Below are 20,662 nucleotides of genomic sequence, written 5' to 3' on the forward strand. Positions count from 1 at the left end.
CAGCGCCTGCCAACCTAGCAGTTCGAAAGCACCTCCGGGTGCAAGTAGATAAATAGGGACCGCTTACCAGCGGGAAGGTAAATGGCGTTTCCGTGTGCGGCTCTGGCTCACCAGAGCAGCGATGTCACGCTGGCCACGTGACCCGGAAGTGTCTCCGGACAGCGCTGGCCCCTGGCCTCTTAAGTGAGATGGGCGCACAACCCCAGAGTCTGTCAAGACTGGCCCGTACGGGCAGGGGTACCTTTACCTTTACCTTCAACAACTCAGCACTTCCCATGATTCTCTGGGGGAAGCCATGGCAGTTAAAGCGGTGTGAAACTGTTTTAAATGTATGGTGCAGATAGAACACTAGAAACTGACAGGCTTTCAAACAGAGGGCTCCTTCAAATTGAGGATTGTCTTCTGACAGCTCCCTTGAAGTAGGACAGATGACCGTTTATATCACAGCAATGGCAAGAAACCTGAACAAGTCTTAGAGAAAGGCTTTAATCCAGCCTGCTCCCCACTGTACTAGTTTTCAACTTGTTATGCATACATATACAGTAGTGGATTTAAAAATCGATTCCCTCACCTGAAGTGATTTCAACCCATTATACTGCTTTATTCATACGAACAAAGGAAAGGGCCTCCTATTTGGTGAGAACTGTCTGTCTAGCCCAGTATTATCCATTCTGAGTGCCTGTGTTTTTCTTTCTTTTTTTTATAATAATATTTATTAAATTTTGTATAACCAATAAAAAACATACATAATAACATAATATTTTCCATTATCCACATTTCATTCTCAACTTTGGACTTCCTCACATCTCTTGTTCCTGCTTTCTAAACATAAATTTTACCAGCAAATTATTAACTTGATTTAATTCATATAATATAATTTTCCAATATTTAATATCTCAAATTTTGGGGTTTAACATACACTTATTGAAGCTTAATCATAAAATATTACTTATCCCAGATTTATCTTTTCATCTTCCAGCTGAATTTAAATTTATATTCTTTATAACTAGTTTGTTGAAGCCATGTTTTTGCTAATCTTACATCTTTCTTAACAATCATACAATTGACAATATTTTTGTAAATAGTCCTTGAATTTCTTCCAGTCTTCCTCCACCAGTTCTTCTCCCAGGTCTCGGATTCTGCCCGTCATCTCCGCCAGTTCCATATAGTCTATCAGTTGCATCTGCCATTCTTCCAGTGTGGGTAATTCTTGAGTTTTCCAGCTTTTAGCGATGAGTATCTTTGCTGCTGTTGTAGCGTACATAAAAAAGGTTCGATCCTTCTTTTGCACACTCTGACCAACAATGCCCAAGAGAAAGGCCTCTGGTTTCTTAGGGAAGGTATACTTAAATACCTTTTTCAGTTCATTATAAATCATTTCCCAGAAAACCTTCACTCTAGGGTAAGTCCACCAGAGGTGAAAGAATGTTCCTTCAGCTTCTTTACACTTCCAACATTTATTATCAGACACATGGTATATCTTTGCAAGCTTGACTGGGGTCATGTACCACCTGTAAATCATTTTCATAATATTTTCTTTCAAGGCATTACATGCCGTGAATCTCAAACCTGTGGTCCATAACTTTTCCCAGTCAGCAAACATGATGTTGTACCCTATGTCCTGTGCCCATTTTATCATGGCTGATTTGACCGTTTCATCCTGTGTATTCCATTTTAACAGCAAATTATACATTCTTGAAAGTATCTTAGAGCTGGGTTCTAACAGTTCAGTTTCTAACTTTGATTTTTCCACCTGGAATCCTACCTTTTTATCCAACTTAAAAACTTCTTTAATCTGAGCATAATGTAGCCAATCTCGCACTTTATCTTTTATTTTGTCCATACTCTGCAACCTCCAGTTATCTCCATCTTTTTCTATTATTTCTCAATATTTCGGCCATTTGGCCTCCATATTGAGTTTTTTCACGGTCTTAGCCTCCATTGGTGATAACCACCTTGGGGTCTTGTTTTCCAATAAGTCTTTATATTTCAACCAGACATTAAATACAGCTTTTCTGACAACATGGTTCTTGAAATTCTTATGTATTTTAGCCTTGTCATACCACAGATATGCATGCCACCCAAACGCATTGTTGAATCCTTCCAAATCTAAAACATCAGTGTTCTCAAGAAGTAGCCAATCTTTCAACCAGCAGAAAGCTGCTGATTCATAATACAACTTTAGGTCTGGCAGGGCAAATCCCCCTCTTTCTTTAGCGTCAGTTAATATCTTAAACTTAATTCTGGGCTTTTTGCCCTGCCAGACAAATCTTGAAATATCTCTCTACCACCTCCCAAAACACTCCATTTTGTCCACAATCTGCAAAGTTTGAAACAAAAATAACATTTTTGGCAATACATTCATCTTAATTGCAGCAATACGTCCTGTCAAAGAAAGTTTCAGTCTTGACCAAACATCTAAATCCCTTTTAATTTCAGACCAACATTTTTCATAATTGTCTTTAAATAAGTTCCTGTTCTTCGCTGTTATATTTACCCCTAGGTATCTCACTTTTTTAACCACATTTAATTCTGTCTCTTTCTGAAACCTTTCTGATTCTGAAGAAGTCAAATTTTTTTCCAAAACCTTAGTTTTTTGCTTATTAAGTTTAAATCCTGCCACTCGACCAAACTCATAAATCAGTTGTAATACCCTTTTAGTACTGGGCTCTGGCTCCTGTAGGGTCAAAACTAGGTCATCTGCAAATGCTTTCAGTTTGTATTGTTTCGCTCCGACCTGGATACCTTCCACCCACCGGTCTCCTCTAATCATATTCAAGAGCACTTCTAGGACAGATATAAATAACAAAGGGGATATAGGGCAACCTTGTCGTGTTCCTTTTTCAATTCTAAACTCTTCTGTCACCACATTGTTGACTATCAGTTTTGCCTTTTGCTCTGAATAAATTGCCTCTATCCCATTATAAAACCCCCGCCCCACTCCCATTCCTTCCAAATTTTTCTTCATAAACTTCCAGGAGATATTATCAAAGGCCTTCTCCGCGTCTATAAATATCAAAACTGCTTTTGTATTAATGTTTGTTTGCAGGAGTTCCAAAATATCAATAATGTTCCTTGTGTTTGCAAACAAATGTCTACCTGGGAGAAAGCCTGCCTGGTCCTTGTGAATTACTTCATTTAAGACTTTTTTAAATCTACTTACTAAAATGTCTGCAAATATTTTGTAATCCACATTTAGGAGGGAGATGGGGCGGTAATTCTTAAGTTGTGTCTTTTCAGTTTCTAGTTTAGGTATCAATGTGATGAAAGCTTCTTTCCACGACTCCGGTGCCTTCTTCCCCTCCATAATTTCATTGCAAACCTCCATTAATGGATGTATCAAATAGTCTTTCAATGTCTTATAATATTTGGAGGTAAGCCCATCCGGCCCTGGAGACTTGCCCAATTGCATGTTCTGAATGGCCTCCTCAATTGTGTTATTTTATGATTCAGGATTGTTCTATTCCGGAGAGTCAACTTTGGTAAACCATTCTTCTTTAGAAACTGTTCTATCTCTGATTCATTTTGCGGCCCTTGAGTATATAGTTGTTTGAAATATCTCTGGAAGGACTTTCTGATTTCCACTGGGTTCTGAATATTTCTTCCCTCAATTTCTAAATTTGTTACTGTGTTCAACTTTTGCCTCTTTTTCAGCTGCCATGCTAGCAGCTTTCCACATTTATTTGCCGATTCAAAGGATCTTTGTTTCATTAACTTAACTTTCCATTCCACTTCCTGGTTTATCAGTTTTGAATATTGTGCTTGATAATGTTTGATTTCTCTTAATATCTCCTTTGATTTCGGTCTCAATCTTAACTTCTTCTCGCCTTCTTTAATTTTCTCCAAGATCTTATCTTTCTTATCATTCTGTACTTTTTTCTTGATAGTATTCTGTTGTATCAGAAACCCCCTCATGACCGCCTTACTTGCGTCCCATACAGTTCTTTTTTCCACCGTAGTATTCAGGTTTATCTCAAAATAGTCCTTCAAAGCTTTTTGGGCCTTTTTAATAATGTCCTGATCTCTAAACAAGTTGTCATTCATCCTCCATCTAAAGGAGCCGGTTGGAGTTAATCTCATATCCATCTTCACCGCATTATGGTCGGAGCAAGTCTTTGGGCAGATTTCCACTTTTTTTATCTTGGGTGCCAGGCCTCTGGTTATCCAAATTTGGTCGATTCTTGTCCATGTCAGTTGGGCTTCAGAAAAGAATGTTCCTTCTCTTCCTAGAGGGTTCTTTGTTCTCCAAATGTCAATCAAGTCCATGCTGTCAGTCATGTCAAAGAATGTTTTCGGTAGTCTGCCGTGTTTTGCCACGTTTTGGCTATGTGACTTATCCATGTTGGTTGATACCACTCCATTCAAATCTCCCATCATGATGATGTTATCATAGTCCAGATAATCCAGCATAATCTCGTGCACCTTCTTGTAGAATTCCGATTTTCCCTCATTTGGCGCATAAATTCCTAATAACAAAAACTTTTCTCCTTGGGTCTGGATCTCTATTGCCAAAATTCGTCCTTGTTCATCTTTAAATAGAAATTTTGGTGACAGGCTCTCTTTTGCATATATCACCACACCTCTTTTCTTTACTCGGTCCGATGAAATAAATTCTTGGCCTAATCTTTTATTTATTAACACTTTTCTGTGTAGCCTGGTCACATGTGTTTCTTGCAAGCAAATAACGTCCAATTGTTCTTTTTTCAAAATATGAAATATCCTTCTCCTTTTCTCCGGGATGTTGGCGCCATTTATGTTCCAACTCAGAAGTTGCAGAGACATCCTGGTCAAATCTGTTATTGTTCTAATGGCGGTATCTTTTTATCCTGGTCTACAGACCCCAGAGGTGTAGATGTGGGTTCAGGCTGTGGTCCAGCCCCTAAGGGTCTTTCAATCCCTTTCTGAAGGTCCTCTCCGTACGAATTCAAAAATTTATCTCTGTCTTCAGCTGTTTTAATTTTAATCTTCTTCCCCCTAAATGTAAAAGATAATCCTTGTGGAAATTCCCACCTAAAGATAATCAGGTTGCTCCTCAACAGCTTAACTAATTCAAGGTAGGTAGATCTAGGAGCCAAAAGTTGTTTAGGAATATCCTTGTAAATCTCTGCTCTTTTGTCCAAAATTTCGAGTGACTTTCCGTAATGTAGTCCTAGTATTTTATCCCTTTCCTCCTTGGATCTCAGGGTAATCAAACAGTCTCTGGGCTTGTCCTCCCTTGTAAGTTTTCCAAGTCTGAAAGCAGTCACGATTTTAAAGTCCTTTTCCTCCTCCAAAGGCCACCACTTGGAAAATTCTTTTGTTAAAAACTCAGTTAAGTTCCCTTGTTCGTGTTCAAGTTCTGGTATAAACCTCGATTTTAGGTTGTTTTCCCTGGCCCGAAGTTCAATCATAGACAGATAGGCCTGTTGTTCCCCAACCTGCTTATGGAGTGGTCTCACCTCCTGCTCCAATACTGCAGTTCTCTGAATGGCTTCCTCTGCCAATCTCCGATTTTCTACAGTGGATTCAGATAAATTGCTAATTGCTTGAGCGTTCGAAATAACTTGTTCAGTTAACTTGTTAACAGAGTCTCTGGTCTGGTTGATCTTTGCCATTTGTTCATCCACCTTTTTATCTAGGCCTTCCAATTTTTCAAGTATTTTGTCTAATACTGAAGCAGTTCCACCTGCTGCCATATCTTCACCCGACAGCTGCTCACTTTCTTCTGGTTCCAAAACAGCAGGGACCGATGATCTGTGCGGCTGGGAAAGTAAATTCAAAGTTGTTTGCTTTTTTGCTTTCCCCGCTCTTGTTTGTCTCCCAGTGCCGCTCATTCCACTTCTGTCTACGAGTCAAGGTCAAACTGAGTATGTTCTCATGGGAATCCACAAGCCCATGAGATAAACAACCACATAGGAGGAAAGGAAACCAAAAGGAAAGTCACATATAATTGTAAATCCAAAGATCCTCTAGGGGGAGTCCACTTGTATTGTAGGGAAGAAGTCAAATTAATAAATATCAGTTATTAAAATTTTCCAAACTTCAATACTTTAAAAAGAATGTCCAAACAACCTTCAGCAGTTGTATTTAGCAGAGTTGGTCTCAATATATAACAATGTCTCAATAAGTGCAAGATGTAACAATTCAAAGCAACAGTTCCATTTAGGCTCAGCTAATACTGGCTCCAGTAACAAAATATCAAAGTCTTGCAATCTGACAGTTCTAGTGTCTAGGCAGTCCGACTGCCTGGGATTCTTTATCAATTTGTAAATCCAACAGTGGAGGTATCAGACAGTTCATAGATTAAAATAAAACTTTCAGAAGTTAAGTCCTGAAGTAGCTTAAGTAGATGTGAGAATTGATTGTCCCTTGACAGCTCTTCAAAGGCTCCAAGCGTCAAAGCCTTTGCTTTAGATCTTAAGCAGTGGCAAGAGACGGACTTCCAGGTTGCGTCTCTCGTTTTTAGCCAAATTAGCGAAGATTTTGGTCCCAAACCTTATCTTTTCTTGTCTTACTCACGAGTTGTTGGTTCCAAGCCGAATGATTCCAGGAAAAGAGGACAGCGCTCGCCGACAGCAGCTACGCGGCTTCACTCCGCAGAAAGAGCGATTGACTCACAGCACCGCACCCCCTTCTACGTTCCGGAGCCTCTTACGAGGTCCCTTCAACGTTTCGGGGAGCGCTCCTGGTGCCCGCCGAGTCCCACGGCCACAGGCTTACGCTGCCTGTCGTTTTCCGGTGTGGGTCTCCGCTGCGTGAGTGCCTGTGTTTTTCAGAGACTCAGGCAGCCCCCTCCCCATCATTCAGTCCTTTCAACCAGAGTTGCCAGGGATCTTTTGCATTCAAAGCTCTACCACTGAGCAACAGCCCCTCCTACCCCGTGTGTGTGCATACGAGGGCATGCTCTTCCTTTGAGGATAGCACAACTCAGTGTACATTATAAATATGACTACATTGAGCCTGTGATTAGAATGCACCTGCTTAAATCTCTGAAGTTCATGGATTAGGATGATACAGAGCTCTGATTCATTTTGTCAGTTTTGTGCTATGTACACAGCATGTAGAGGAATTTGGATCTAATGTTTGCCTTCATTATAATTAGACACTATCTTTTAAGCATATAATGACGGTGACAGTCTCAGAAACCCCATCCTTTGAATCTGCATGTTTCTCACACACTTGGCTGCCGAGATCTCCTGGATAGATAGTTTCTAATTAATTGGTTGGTTTGTTAGGACAATTTATTGGATCAGTTCCAGATCCTGCTATTATTCCACAGGCATTTGCTGAGTTACTCCAAAGAAGGATTGAATGAACCTGGAGACTCGCCCCACACCACCCCCAAGCACATCATTTTATTGTAATATTCCAATGAACATGAAGATGGGCCCATCAAACTGGCACATGCTGAGAACTCAGTTTGTTCTCATTGGCTGAAAGGAAGAATGGCAGCAGAAATAAGAGAAAGGATCAGATAAAGGAAATAAGAAAAGAGAAGGAAGTTGAGCTTCCAGTATCTCTCTCTATACCTGTATAATATGGGTGATTTTTACGCAAGTGAATCAAAAGCAGTACAGGTATGCTATACATTAATTTTGAATATGGGTGTGCATTAGTTCTCTGCATACCCAAACAACAAGGATAAATTGGAAGTGTTTCAGATCATGATCTCACATTCCTAAGTTGGATCACACTGTTAGCAAGCAAGGTGCCTCAAGGCATATTTGGGTCACTTGGTAGTCAAGGTCTGAGTTTATTTTTGGACTTGGTTTTTCCAAAATGTTAGATACACAAATTTCCCTCCTCTTCTTTTCTGAGAAACAAAACCAAGCTGACTGGGGAAATGCCCAGAGGGCTGGCGAGAAGAGGGGTGTTTTTTTTAAATCATACATCTCTAAAAAAAATTCATCACAGAAAACAAAAAAAGTGCACAGAAACCCATTGATGAATCTGCTTGAAATTTATGTGGAAAAAAACTTTTATACTCGTTTATACTCAATGGAAGCAAAACAGTCCTTCAGATTTACCAGGTCAGATTCAGACACAAAAAATGAATTGAATTGGAACAACACAGAGAAAATCGGAAACAGAGTGGGTTGTTTTCAAATGCCACAGATACAAGGTGAATCTTGTGTTTGCTGCACACATTTAATATAAATAAAGACTGGGGATTTGTTGTTGTTGTTTAGTCGTGTCCGACTCTTCCATAAACAACCACCCGACCCTGTGATTACTGAACACTCCTTTGTAAATGAGTGCAGAATTGTTCAAATGAGGTGAAGAGGGAACATGTTACCATAATCTCTGATCCAGATCCAATCATGCATATCTAGGTAACTGGGACACAATGTTGATCTGGTTGTGCTTTGGGGTATACAATGCGCAAAACCATCCTGCTATCCTTTCAGCTTTAGCACTATTGTTACAGCTACAGTGTTAATGGTTCAAAAATGGCAGTGGTGGTGATTTTTAGACAGCGCCCAGAGACTGTAAGGGTTGCAGCTGCATTTCTGCAGCCCAATCTCTGAATGAAGCAGAGAGATGGAACATTACCCAGCAATTGTCAATGTGGAAACCACATTGGATGCCAATTATCTTCAGAACTAAATTCAAGCTGCTAGTGTGAAGAGATCATTGTATTTGGTGCTGGTAACTGGCTTAATAGCTATTGACACAGACTCTTCATGCAATTCCTGATCTGCCCATACAACCCATTCAGTGTAACTAACAAGAAAGCCTTTTCTCATTGAAAGGGTAAATGAAATCACCACTTCTTACTGGTAGGGGAAGATACCTGCAAGTTACTGCACTTGAAATAGTTTCTGTGCTTGAAACTAGGGAGAAGTTGGAGATCTGTTATTCAAGCTGGAATGGAAAGTGATTAATGTTGTTGTTGTTTTTATTGCTGTTAACATTAATCACCTGCCCTCCACCCTAACATCCCTGGGAGGGTTCCAACATTAAAATACAACACAAAAATATATATTAAAGTGATTTATATTATGCAACTGGTTTTGGGAGGATAAGAACCATATGTGAACATATTGTCAGCAACTCCCTTGCGGACTCCAATTTCTCTTGTAGCAACTGAAAGCAGTTTGATGTCTCATCCCAAACCATAATGGAAAAGACTCTCCTCCCTGAAAGAGAGGGGAGTGGTTGTGGGCGGGAGCCTGAACATCGTCCCTAGCAGGGGGCGTAGCCCCCTGCCTCCAGCTCACCTGGCTGGCGCTCACGCCCCCCCGGTGGCCGTCCAACCAGGTGCCATGGGGGGGGCGTGTCCAGCAGCCTTGATGCTGCAGCGTCAGCCTCTCCCCGGCCTCATTTCTCTTCGTCGTCCTGTGCGAGTCACCCACCCTCCACTCCCATTGAGTTAGGGCTTAGGTCATTGGCCTTGCTATGGACCTTAGGTTGGTCGCCCCGGTTGCACGGGGGGCCTGGTAGGAGTTTTTCCATTTGGCATTATTATTATTTTTTTTTTAATAAATGTTTATTAGCATTTCAATAATACACATAGACACACACACAAAAAAAGAAAAAATAACAGAAAATACAAAAATTTAGAAAAAAAACAATTAAAAACAAATGAAATTTCAATTGCTTATTTTCATATAACTTCTTTCTTAGACCTCCTCTCCCCTCCCCTTCTTGTATTCCAGTTCAAGTTATTAGTCCTGCAAATCCTTATTACTTAATTCTCAACCTTAAACTTAATAATTTTAACATACTGTAATTTTACCTTTCCTCATTCTTCCATAAAATTATTATTACATTCCTCATTTTCATTTCCTTTTAACCATTTTAGACACCAATTTTAGCTTATCTAATCTTAAACATCTTATACATCATTTCTTATTCTTTAACATATTTCTTAAAGTCAATATTTCCCTTCCATAGCTTTCCCAACTTCCATACAAATATCAAAACAAATTAAAAGTAAGTAATTAAGAATTCTGTACCCTTTGGATTACCAAACTCCAACCCCCCTTTCCCGGTTTGGTCCCCAATAAATGTTCATCAATCAATACTGTTTAACCTGGAGATCTCACGTCCGAGGCTCTCAAGTCACCCTCAGTTCCTCTCTGCCGGCCTCTTGGATAGTCCTTTAGGTTAAGCCCCAAGGCTCGAAGGGGCTCTGACCCAACAAGATCCATGATTTTTCCAGTTGGCCCTCCATATTTAAGATTAATGCTAATGAGGTGCTCCACTCTCAAATTTGCAATTTCCAACTCAGTCCAAACTTTCCACCTCAAGTTTTTATTCTCCTTTGTTGTCTGCATGCCAGGCCCCAAGCTGTAATTCTCCCTTGACATCTGCAAAATTACCAGTCCACCTTCCTTTTCCTCAAAATCCACAGTCTCGTGACTCTCAAATTCCTCTTGTTGTTGATGTATATAAACTTCCTGCCTCCACTCCCTGTCAGCTTCAGCAATGTTGTTTACTGCCAGGGCCAGGGTGTTCGCATTTGTAGTCAAAACATCTGTCTGATCTTGTAACTTTCCCAGGAGAGCCAGTATTTTGTTGAGTTTAGTCTGATTATTGCTTCTTTCAGCCATTTTTACAGTGTCTCTCAGTTTAAAAACCAGTCAGTAAGTTAATTTGTATCTGCTCTCCCTTATTTTCTAGAAGTTGCAACAAATATAGCCAGCAGATGCAACAAAGACAAAGTTCCCTTTATCCTTTCCTTTTGACAGCTATTTTGACAGCTGTCAAAATCTTCAATAGTTCCTCAACAGGTTCTCTCACGGGGCGTCCCCGGGTTCTGGGGGGGGGGTGAAACTTTAGCTCCAAACGTCAAGTTTATCCTCCGGTAAAGTTTATAGCGTCAAGCCGTGAAGTTTTTTTTTTTTAAAAAAAGTTCTCTCGACCTTAAGTTGCAAGCTCTTTGCGTTAGAATATCTACTCAAAGGGGGGGGGGGGCGACTTCCTTTTTGACCCTTCCCCGCTCGTTCCCAATTCAGGAAAAATTTGTTTAAGATCCAAATTCCATGTTTACTCACGGGTTCTTGTTTTTGAGTCCGAATGTTTCAAGGAAAAAGTCAGCGCTTCTCCGGCAATGGCATGCGGCTTCGCTCCGCAGAAGGAGCAATCGACTCACAGCACCGCGCCGTCCCCCGTCCCCGTTCCTGAGCCTTTAAAAAGGCTCCTTCGCGGTTTGGGGGGGCGCAAATGGTGCCCGCCGAGTCACCACGTTCACAGGCATCCGCGCCTGTGATTTTTAAGGGTCCCCGCGTCGCCGGCGCGGACAAGACCCGATCCTGCGGAGCCGATTCCCTCCGGAGCTCGGAGGGAATCCGCCATTAATCGGCAGCGCTAACCCGGAAGTCGTTTTTCCATTTGGCATTAGGCTTTTTGGTTTTTTCGCCTACCTCGTAGCAATCATCACAACTTTTGTGGTATTGGTGGGTAGGTTAGGCATTGGAATAATGTGCTGTGGTGTGTCGAAGTGCTAGGTGTGGCCATCGCCTATGCCTTCAATGTTTAGGCGTATTCCGTTAAAGGAATCTGGCGGTCGTGTATTCTGTCCGATGCCTGCTTGGCAGGAGGCCATGGCACGACCCTCGGTGACAGCAGGGGTGAGCCTATAGTTGGATTAGCATCAACAGGTGATGAACCCCTGGTGAATAAACCCACTTGTTTCGCGATCCAATGCCTAAGCCAATACCTTTTCATTGCTGTAATCAATAAAGTTGTGGCCTTTTCTAGGCCATTAACCTTATATCACGTGTCCCTGTGTCTTCTTTTCACGTCGCGGTGGTCGGGTCCTCGAACCACAACCATCCTCTTATGGACCACCAGAATTGTGCAAAGCACAGTGGTTACATGTATAGCCTCTAGAGGACACCACACTGGCTAATGGTTGCTATGGAATGCATTTTTCAGGACCTGGACCTGCCATGTCCTGAAGGAACCTGCCTCAGGGGGCACCATGACCATGAGGAGAGATTAAAGAAGTTGTGTGTCTGACTCATCTAGCAATACTTTTAAAAAAAGCATTAGCTCTGTCTCAGGCAGCATCTGGATTCCGCTGTAGGCAGCAAAATGTCCTGGAGATGATTTATTTATGTTTTCTGTTCCCACCCCTTCTCTCCATCTTGCCACCCATCATTTCCCCTAGTACCTTCTTGTTTCCCTCCAATTTGCTTTGAAATGTTTAAGTGTAAGATCTATCTATCTATCTGCCTGTCTTCACATGGCATGGTGATTTGAGCATGCTCTGTAACCGGCTGCATGCGTGTGTATCGAGGCAGGACATGCCTATGTTCATTTATGCGCTATGACATGGTAAGCCTAACCTTCGCTAAGTACCACTCGGAAAGTGTGCCAGCATCTTCATAACAGCTGGCACAGCTGAAAAACTTGCCTGCCTTATTAACACTCGACTTATCTGGAATATGCTCACAGAGCAGAAACGGCTTCATAAATCCTTGTGCAATTTGCATTCTTCTTCACAGTTGCTCATTACGATTGACCTCCCTCCTTCTGCCAGAGCTGATCAGCCTCCCGCTCCCCTGAATTTGAAATGCCTCTCCACTACCACAGCTTATTAGTAGTGGTGGTGGTGATGCCGGTGGAAATGGCAGCTGCAACTCCTCTGCTAACTTGCCTGTGCTGAGTTAGGAAAGTTGCACAGCCCCCAGGCCTCTCTTATATTTATAGTTGTCATTTCACTGGTTGGTTCAAGACTGGCTTACTACAATGCACACTATGTGGGGCTTCACTTGACCTGGAAGCTGTACACCATGCTACAGGAGTGAGACCCTGTCAGCAAATATCGCACCACGATTGAGGGGAGCCCAGGGCCATGTGACATCAGCGGAACTTTGGGGTGGGGGCAGCCCTTTCAGTGACAATTTCCAAAGCTTGTTGGTTGGACCTGTAAATCTTTCCTCAGAATCCAATTGATGGAGTAACTATCCTCCTCTGAGGAGATTTTGGGAACTGCATGTGGCACCTGGTGAGGTAGAATTACCTATGGCTAGCCTGGAGTTAATAAGCAGCTGAGACAATGCTGAATAACATGTGGAATAATTTGTAGTGGCTGAGGCTCATATTCCATATGTCACTCAGTTATATACCGTATTTTTCCATGTATAAGTCACCCCCATGTATAAGACACCCCTACTTTTTGGGACGGCAAATTTAGAAAATGGGCATATGCACTATCCGTGTATAAGACACCCCCAGATTTTTAACCTTCTTTTAAAGTAAAAAAACCCAAAAAAGCCTAGTCTTATACATGGAAAAGTACGGTATATATTTGTACTATATTTCGTTGTTAAAAACCTAAAACATACACTTGCCATCTGGAGCAGGAGACAAGGGTAGGGGAGAGGAGCAAAAGGCAGTATTGGTGGCAGAGTTCGAGAGGCAGAAAACACTAGATGCCAAAGGGTTAAGAATCCTCTCTCCTCTCCCCTGGATACTGCCTCTATATTTTAAGTTAGAAGAAAAAGAATGAAAACGCTGGAGAGACAGAAAAAATTACACATATAGTTTATGTCTCATGGATCTTGGGGATATTTTGACAGCTCCTCCTTTCAAAAAATCTGTCTTCTGAAATGCAGTGAGCTCTTCTTAATTGCATCTCATCCATCTATCATTCCAGGTAGAGTCCAGCTGTGATTTTTCCATTTCCCCAATATCCTTCTTTTAATAAGGTGACCAGCACGGGGTAAGTATCATTTCCTTATTATTAATTATTACTATTTCAGCTGTACAGCCATGTGTTCAAGCTGTCTAACTATAGTCCCTAAGAACATGCCCTGATCAGCATTTTATCTTCCCAACAGCACTTCTTGATTGGGGTTTCACTCATTCTGCAATCGGCTGACTGGTGCTTATCCTTCCGTGAACATCCTCTCAGCTGCCAATGTGCACCTTTATGTTTATCAATTACATTTCATTTTTTTTTCTTTTTCTTTTCTTTGCTACTCCCATAGAGCCTCAGACTCTCCCAAAACACACTTAGGACATGGATTTCTACATCATATTGCATCATATGTCATATATTGGCTAGCCATAACCAGAATCTCTCTCTTTGCACATGAACCTTGCAGTTGTCTGTGACTACCATGATAATCTTGGTGACAAGAAGAAGAAGAAGAAGAAGAAGAGTTTGGATTTGATATCCCGCCTTTCACTCCCCTTCAGGAGTCTCAAAGCGGCTAACATTCTCCTTTCCCTTCCTCCCCCACAACAAACACTCTGTGAGGTGAGTGGGGCTGAGAGACTTCAAAGAAGTGTGACTAGCCCAAGGTCACCCAGCAGCTGCATGTGGAGGAGCGGAGACGCAAACCCGGTTCCCCAGATTACGTGACTACCGCTCTTAACCACTACACCACACTGGCTCTCAAGGACCACAACCCTTGAAGATAGCCTAGTCCAGGCTTCCTCAACCTCAGCCCTCCAGATGTTTTTGGCCTACAACTCCCATGATCCCTAGCAAGCAGGACCAGTGGTCAGGGATGATGGGAATTGTAGTCTCAAAACATCTGGAGGGCCGAGGTTGAGGAAGCCTGGCCTAGTCAAAGGTGCCATAGGTTTGGACAAATTAATACATCTCCTCTGCTCCAGACCTACCAAGATCACTCCGGGAGCAGAGGCAGTGGCATGTCCACTGCTAGCAGGAGGTCAACCATTTCAGAGTCTGACATGTGTCCAGCATGCCCTGGATTAAGGCCCTGGTGACAGTCAAGAAATGGCTAGAAAACAGCCTTGCTACAGAGTCAAGACCTTGCTACTGAGGTGTTCCTTGCTGGAGGTGGGCTTCCTTGTTATCCTGATCAACCGGATCTCTGACTTGTTGGTTCTCCAGAGCTCTTAGTACTGAAGGATTTTGAGCCACATGGCAGAGGTGGCAGTAACAAGGCAGTAATGTGGATTGTACTAGATGCTTCCAGGTTCATCCCTTGAAAAATGCTGTTGATTCATCACAATCCATTCAGAACACTGGTCATGCTAGGAGACTCGGGTCCATTTCTGAATCCTGTTCCCCCTAAGCCATACCCTGCTATTTTGCATTGCTGCCACACACCTTATTTTCTGCACTTTGATAGGTTTAAGACATACCTGGGATTCTTGATGAATTCCCCAGTCCTGAACTGTGCCCCACCTGCAACCTCTGCTCTGAGCTCTTTCACTCCCAAGTCATGTCCTCAATTTGTAATAATGTAAACCCAAGCTACTTACTGACATTTGAAGCCTACTTCCGCAATCCTCAAATTTAAACTGAACTTTTCCTAGCAAATGTTAAAAAGTAAACATGTTTGCATTCCAAAGCAGATCATATTGCAATTTTTGTTGCTATTCAGAAACAGTAATAGCAGAGGGCTGCATATCACAGGGAAACAATTGCATAGGAAATCCAATTGTCCTTGGAAGAATTATCAGACTAAATTTAGAAATGTCAGTCAGTCATTAAATTACAAAACAGAGGGATTTTAATCCTACTGTAGGTGAAAACTCATTGTAGCCTTAAGTATGGATTTACACATTTATAATAAGACGAAAAATAAGAAGGAAGAAAATCACAGTTGTTGTTTTTTTAAGCTGCAAGTCTAAGACACAGAGTAGAACGCAGTCAGAAACACAGCAACACTGATAGTAGCAATTTGGCTATGGCTAACTTAAAATTGTCCAACTTGAGTTCCACCAGCACAGATATCACAGGCCCCTGACCAAACTTAGCAGAATGCCACAATGTGCTAAGCAATTAATAATATACAGGTAATCATATGCAGGTGACCAAAGTAAGAAATATGTTTATACACACTCCAGTTTCCTAGCAGTAAGTGATTTCAGGGATGCCAGCACATACCTCAGGTTTGGTTCCCTTGGAAAGAAGGTCACTGCATACATTGGCTTCTTCATGATATATGGTTTTATGTACACATGTATATTTGGGAATGTTAAGGATAGTAGGAAAGGATATATTGAATAAGTATTATACTTCCTTCTCTCACGCTAGTAAGTGATATAGCAGAGTAGATTCCCCTCAATATAGCTGGAAGCTAGTTTGCAGATTCATTTGACTCTCTTAGTTAAGTTTATTCCTGGTATCCCCTTTAGATCCCTCTTAAAAGAATAAAGACACAAGAGTCTTTCTGAGTAAAGTAACAAAAAGTTTACTTACATTTCATTTCACGATTTGATCCCTGAAAGGCAGTCTTTACTTAGTGGCTACATATTGAACTGTGAGTTCATCTCATAGGGAGACTGAACTCATGTGCTGCTGGCTGAGAGCCAGCAGAAAGAAAAATTACATTAAGATAACAAAATGGCTACAGGAGAGCAGCGTGGCAGCAAAAGATAGAACAAGACAAGACTGCAAGACTAAAATAGACTGAGAAAATGGCTGCATGACTCAGCTCTTTTATGGAGTGAGCCAGGACCACACCCATCTCGCAGGTCACATGCAGGGGAAGGATGATTCAATCAGTGGAACAGGAAGTTACACTGACTGGATGTCCTCCTGCCTGTGCCCACTCTAGGGAAATAAGGAATGTTGCATTTGACTGTACCAATGGATTACATCCCACAGTGTATAGATTCAGCATAAGATAGAAGGGTTACAGCACAACACTCCAGCAGATCTTGCTCCTGCATTGGGTTTCTAGGAGTCTTCTTCAAAAGCCATAGCTATGGACTCAGCACAGAGTGAAGATCAAGCCTCTTTGTTTTCCCAGCTCCAGAGAATTCTGGCTCTTGTCCATTTTTTCTTCTTATACTCCAGTGACATCACCTCCAGCCAGGGGAAGAGGGAATAATAGAACTGTAGAGCTGGAAATAATCCAAATCACCTGCAATGCCTGCTCTCTTCTAGAAGCATCACTCGCTAGTATTTTCTGTTGTGATTGGTCACCTGGACTCCTTAGTCAAGTAAAGAGAAACATGGCAGACTAGGGTCATCAACTTATCAAAGAGCCCCACTTCAACAGTTCCTTCTACATCAGAATCCCACCTTACAGACATAAAACCACAGGCACAGAAACCCAAATAGGGGGATTATCTGCCTTCCTTCTGTTCAGTGCTACTAGGTATGGGAAGTAGTGACTTGTCCAGTTCTTCCTAGACATAGGGCTGCTGGTGGCGCTATGGTCTAAACCACTGAGCCTCTTGGGCTTGCCGATCAGAAGGTCGGTGGCTTGCCAATTGGAAGGTCAGTGGTTTGAATCCCTATGACAGGGTGAGCTCCCGTTGCTCTGTCCCAGCTCCTGCCAACCTAGCAGTTCGAAAGCACACCAGTGCAAGTAGATAAATAGGTACCACTGCTGCAGGAAGGTAAGCTGCATTTCTGTGCACTCTGGTTTCTGTCACAGTGTTCCGTTGCACCAGAAGTGGTTTAGTCATTCTGGCCACATGACCTGGAAGGCTGTCTGTGGACAAATGCTGGCTCCCTCAGCCTGAAAGCGCCGCAACCCCATAGTTGCCTTTGACTGGACTTAACCGTCCAGGGGTCCTTTACCTTTTTCCCTAGACATATCATTGGTTGCATAAACTGCAAAGAACAAAAGAACAGAGTTCCTGGGCTCTGAGCTAGTGGAGATTCACAAATAAGCCAAATAAAAACAGCACCCACCACCTCATCCCAACCATGTGACCAGCTGCAACAGAAGACTGGGGTGAATCAGTTAATAAACCATGATACTGATGTTATTACATTTATATCCCAACTTTCTTCCATCACAGCACCAAGGCAGCAAACAAGTGGTTGTTCCCAAGGAACTGACTAGACCCAGACATTGAATTGCTTAGCTTCAGCTAGAGCATGACCCTCATGGGTTTTCAGACCATAGAGGAAAGTTCTGTTGGTGAAAAATGTATTGTAGCCTTATGTATGGATTTACACAAAACAACCAGTGCTACACTTTGGAGTAACTACTGAATGGTGTGCAATCTTCTGCAATCTCATTCCATCCATTTCCCCTCCACCCAAAAGGGATAGAGGCAGTGTAATCCAGATAGTATGCTCAGGTACTCTTGGCTGCATGGCAACAGCAACCAGGGAATGATTTAACATGACCTTCATTTGGCATCCATAATGTATAGAGCAGTCCCTTGAGATTTCTATTTTTTTTATTGTTCAGAGAAAGAGTCTGGATGTGATAATCCATATTATTGATTGCTTTAAATTCATTAGTAGTTGGCATGTTCAGTGACACATTTGAAAAATATCCTCAAGTATGCTGATATATTACAGGGAAAATTAGAATGAAGACTTCTATCTCCTTGGGATATTTCTACCTCTGAGGATAGTACTTACTGAGTGGAGAGAGAGAGAGAGGTAGGTGGGATCCAACACAGCATATGCATCCTATAAAATAAATGTTAATTTAATTGCTGAAAGAGGCCGCTGGTCAGTCCCATTTGGAGAATGGCTATTTAAACAAGTGTATGAATATTGATTATGTGGAACTGAAGGAAATGTTTATCATTCTTAATTGCAATACAATCGTTACTCTGGAGTTAAACATTTGAGCAGAATACTCAATGTATAATGCAAATACAGCCATTAATTTGCCTTGACAAAATCAACAGCAATATGTATATCATCAAAGTATGCCCAGAGACATATTGCAGTTGTAGGAATGAGAGGCCTCTAGAGGAGGCACCAGTATTGTGCTTGGATAAATGGTGGCTCTGTGGCATATCAGAACCCTGTCCAACCCAACCTGAGACAGCAGTGCTTCCATATACACCTGCTCTCAATTGAAGAAAGGGCTTTTTTTAATTAAAAAATTTGCTCCATTCCACCTTCTGCCACCATCCCACCATTCAGAATAAGCACGACCATCTTAACGTGCATGCACACACACACCAGTATTTGTGACTATGGCCCATTATGTGGAATGAAAATTCACACACCCTTATTCCTAGCTCACGCACTCACTGAGCCAGCGATCTGATTCATGTGCTAGAAGGAAATGTTGGAATTGAGCACCCACATCATTGCCACCATTCTTTCCAACAGGTCCCTGAAATGTTTATCTAGGGGAAATCCTAGAACTGCCCTATTAAGGGCAGTATATACATATTGTAAATAATAAGTAAGGATAAAGATAGGCAGAAAAGTGGGGGCTTGGGTGAACAGCAGTAGTGGTGTGGCAGAGCCATCTTTCTGACATGGCCCACCTGAATGTGGCTGGGGCAGACGAAGTGACAATGAGGGTGGGGGGCATTGATGCATTGGAGGAATGCCATATCATTTCTGCCAATGTGGCTGCACAGCCCCACCCATTTGTGCCCAAGCGCTCTTTTTTGGCCCCAGAGCAGTTCGTACAATTAGCATTAGCTGTGTAATGCAACTCCCCCATCCTCTCCTCTCCTTGTTCCTCCCTGCATCCTCCAAATCTTCTCCAGAGGGTTGAGGATGTGCTGGGTCATTTGCATGGAAAGCAGATGCTCTGTAACTGAGCTGGATCCCTTCCCCTATATTCTTAAATGATAGATAGAGAGGTTTTAGCATCATGCCGCATATGACCTTTCAGGGGGAAACGTAGTATGGGGGGTCAATATTGCATACGGCTTAGTAACTCTTGCAACCTTAAGAATAGACACCTGTGCTTTGGTAAACCTTCTGTTCACTTAAATAGAACATGTGTAGAAGATTCTCCTCTCTGGTGTGTTTCCCTGAACACAACACAGAGCAGAAGAGTAACGGATTCTCTTGCAGGAATTCATGTTCTAGACCGAGATTGGAGAACCCCAAGGCATCCAGATGTTGTTGGGCTGAATCTACCACCATCCCTGGCTATGGGCCATGCTGGCTGGGGGTGATAGGTCAAACAGTACTTGGAAGACCCCTGCACTCCCCCTTCCCTAAATCTAAACCAATGTTTGATTGAACACTGTATAATGTAGAGTTGAGGACATTATTATTCACAAAAAAGCACCCTGGAAAGCTTCAAAGCAAGACAGGAAAACTTCAGGTTTTAATACTAATTAGAAGCTCCTGTCTCCTAGGTGTGAGGTGTTTATCTGTGGAAAGCAGGAGATAGCGTTGCAAAGAAGAAACGTGTACGCCGGGGAATTGAAGATCCAGCAAATGGCTGACTGGATTAAAAAACAACAACCCGCAAATGTCATAAAAAAACAGAACAACAACCAATGCTCCCTGCCCCCACCAACAGCAGATGAATTAAGATGTTGTGCAGCACATGACGGCTTCAATGAAACAGCTCGTGGTTTCCCTGTGCTAATTCAGAAATACCTGAAGATGACACACCTGCAGCAATAAAATGAAGCCTTTCTCTGCATTATTCTGCAATTCTATTCTGTATTTATTTTTCTTTTTTGTAAACTGAGCTAATCTCTTGTCCAGATAGGATGTTATAGCAACTGGAATAGTTTAGCATTTGTCACCCGACATAACCCATATATCTTCCACGTTGGTGATACCCATGGACCAAACACAGGTGTGCCGTCCAGATAATTCACCCCAAAGAGCTAGTCATTCTTTTTTTTCGTGGTTGTCATTTTATAACAGCTATAGAAATTAACTCAATCAGGACATTAAAGTTAATGAGGAGATTACAAGGCAGCATTTATGAAATAGCTTGAAAGGTTTTAAAACATCCCCTCACTATGAGGTAGGCGCTGTGTCACACAAAGGTGTGTGTGTGTTGCTATTTGAATTACAATCCCAATAGGGCAGCTGGCCAGCTAACATGCATGAAGACAA

At 42.1% G+C, this 20,662-nt stretch overlaps 1 long non-coding RNA gene across 2 annotated transcripts; it reads left to right on the forward strand.

Moving 5' to 3' along the window:
- Positions 1-257: 257 nt before the first annotated feature.
- On the forward strand, positions 258-20,237 carry LOC307214581. 2 transcript variants are annotated; one of them, XR_013838228.1, is made up of 4 exons: positions 258-310; positions 13,589-13,654; positions 18,182-18,265; positions 19,945-20,237. It is a non-coding gene; the product is annotated as an uncharacterized lncRNA (long non-coding RNA). The 2 variants fall into 2 exon arrangements; XR_013838229.1 differs by lacking the exon at positions 258-310 and adding an exon at positions 317-636.
- Positions 20,238-20,662: the final 425 nt, after the last annotated feature.

This window comes from Podarcis cretensis (genome assembly GCF_951804945.1).
Source record: "Podarcis cretensis genome assembly, chromosome: 4".
NCBI lineage: Eukaryota > Metazoa > Chordata > Lepidosauria > Squamata > Lacertidae > Podarcis > Podarcis cretensis.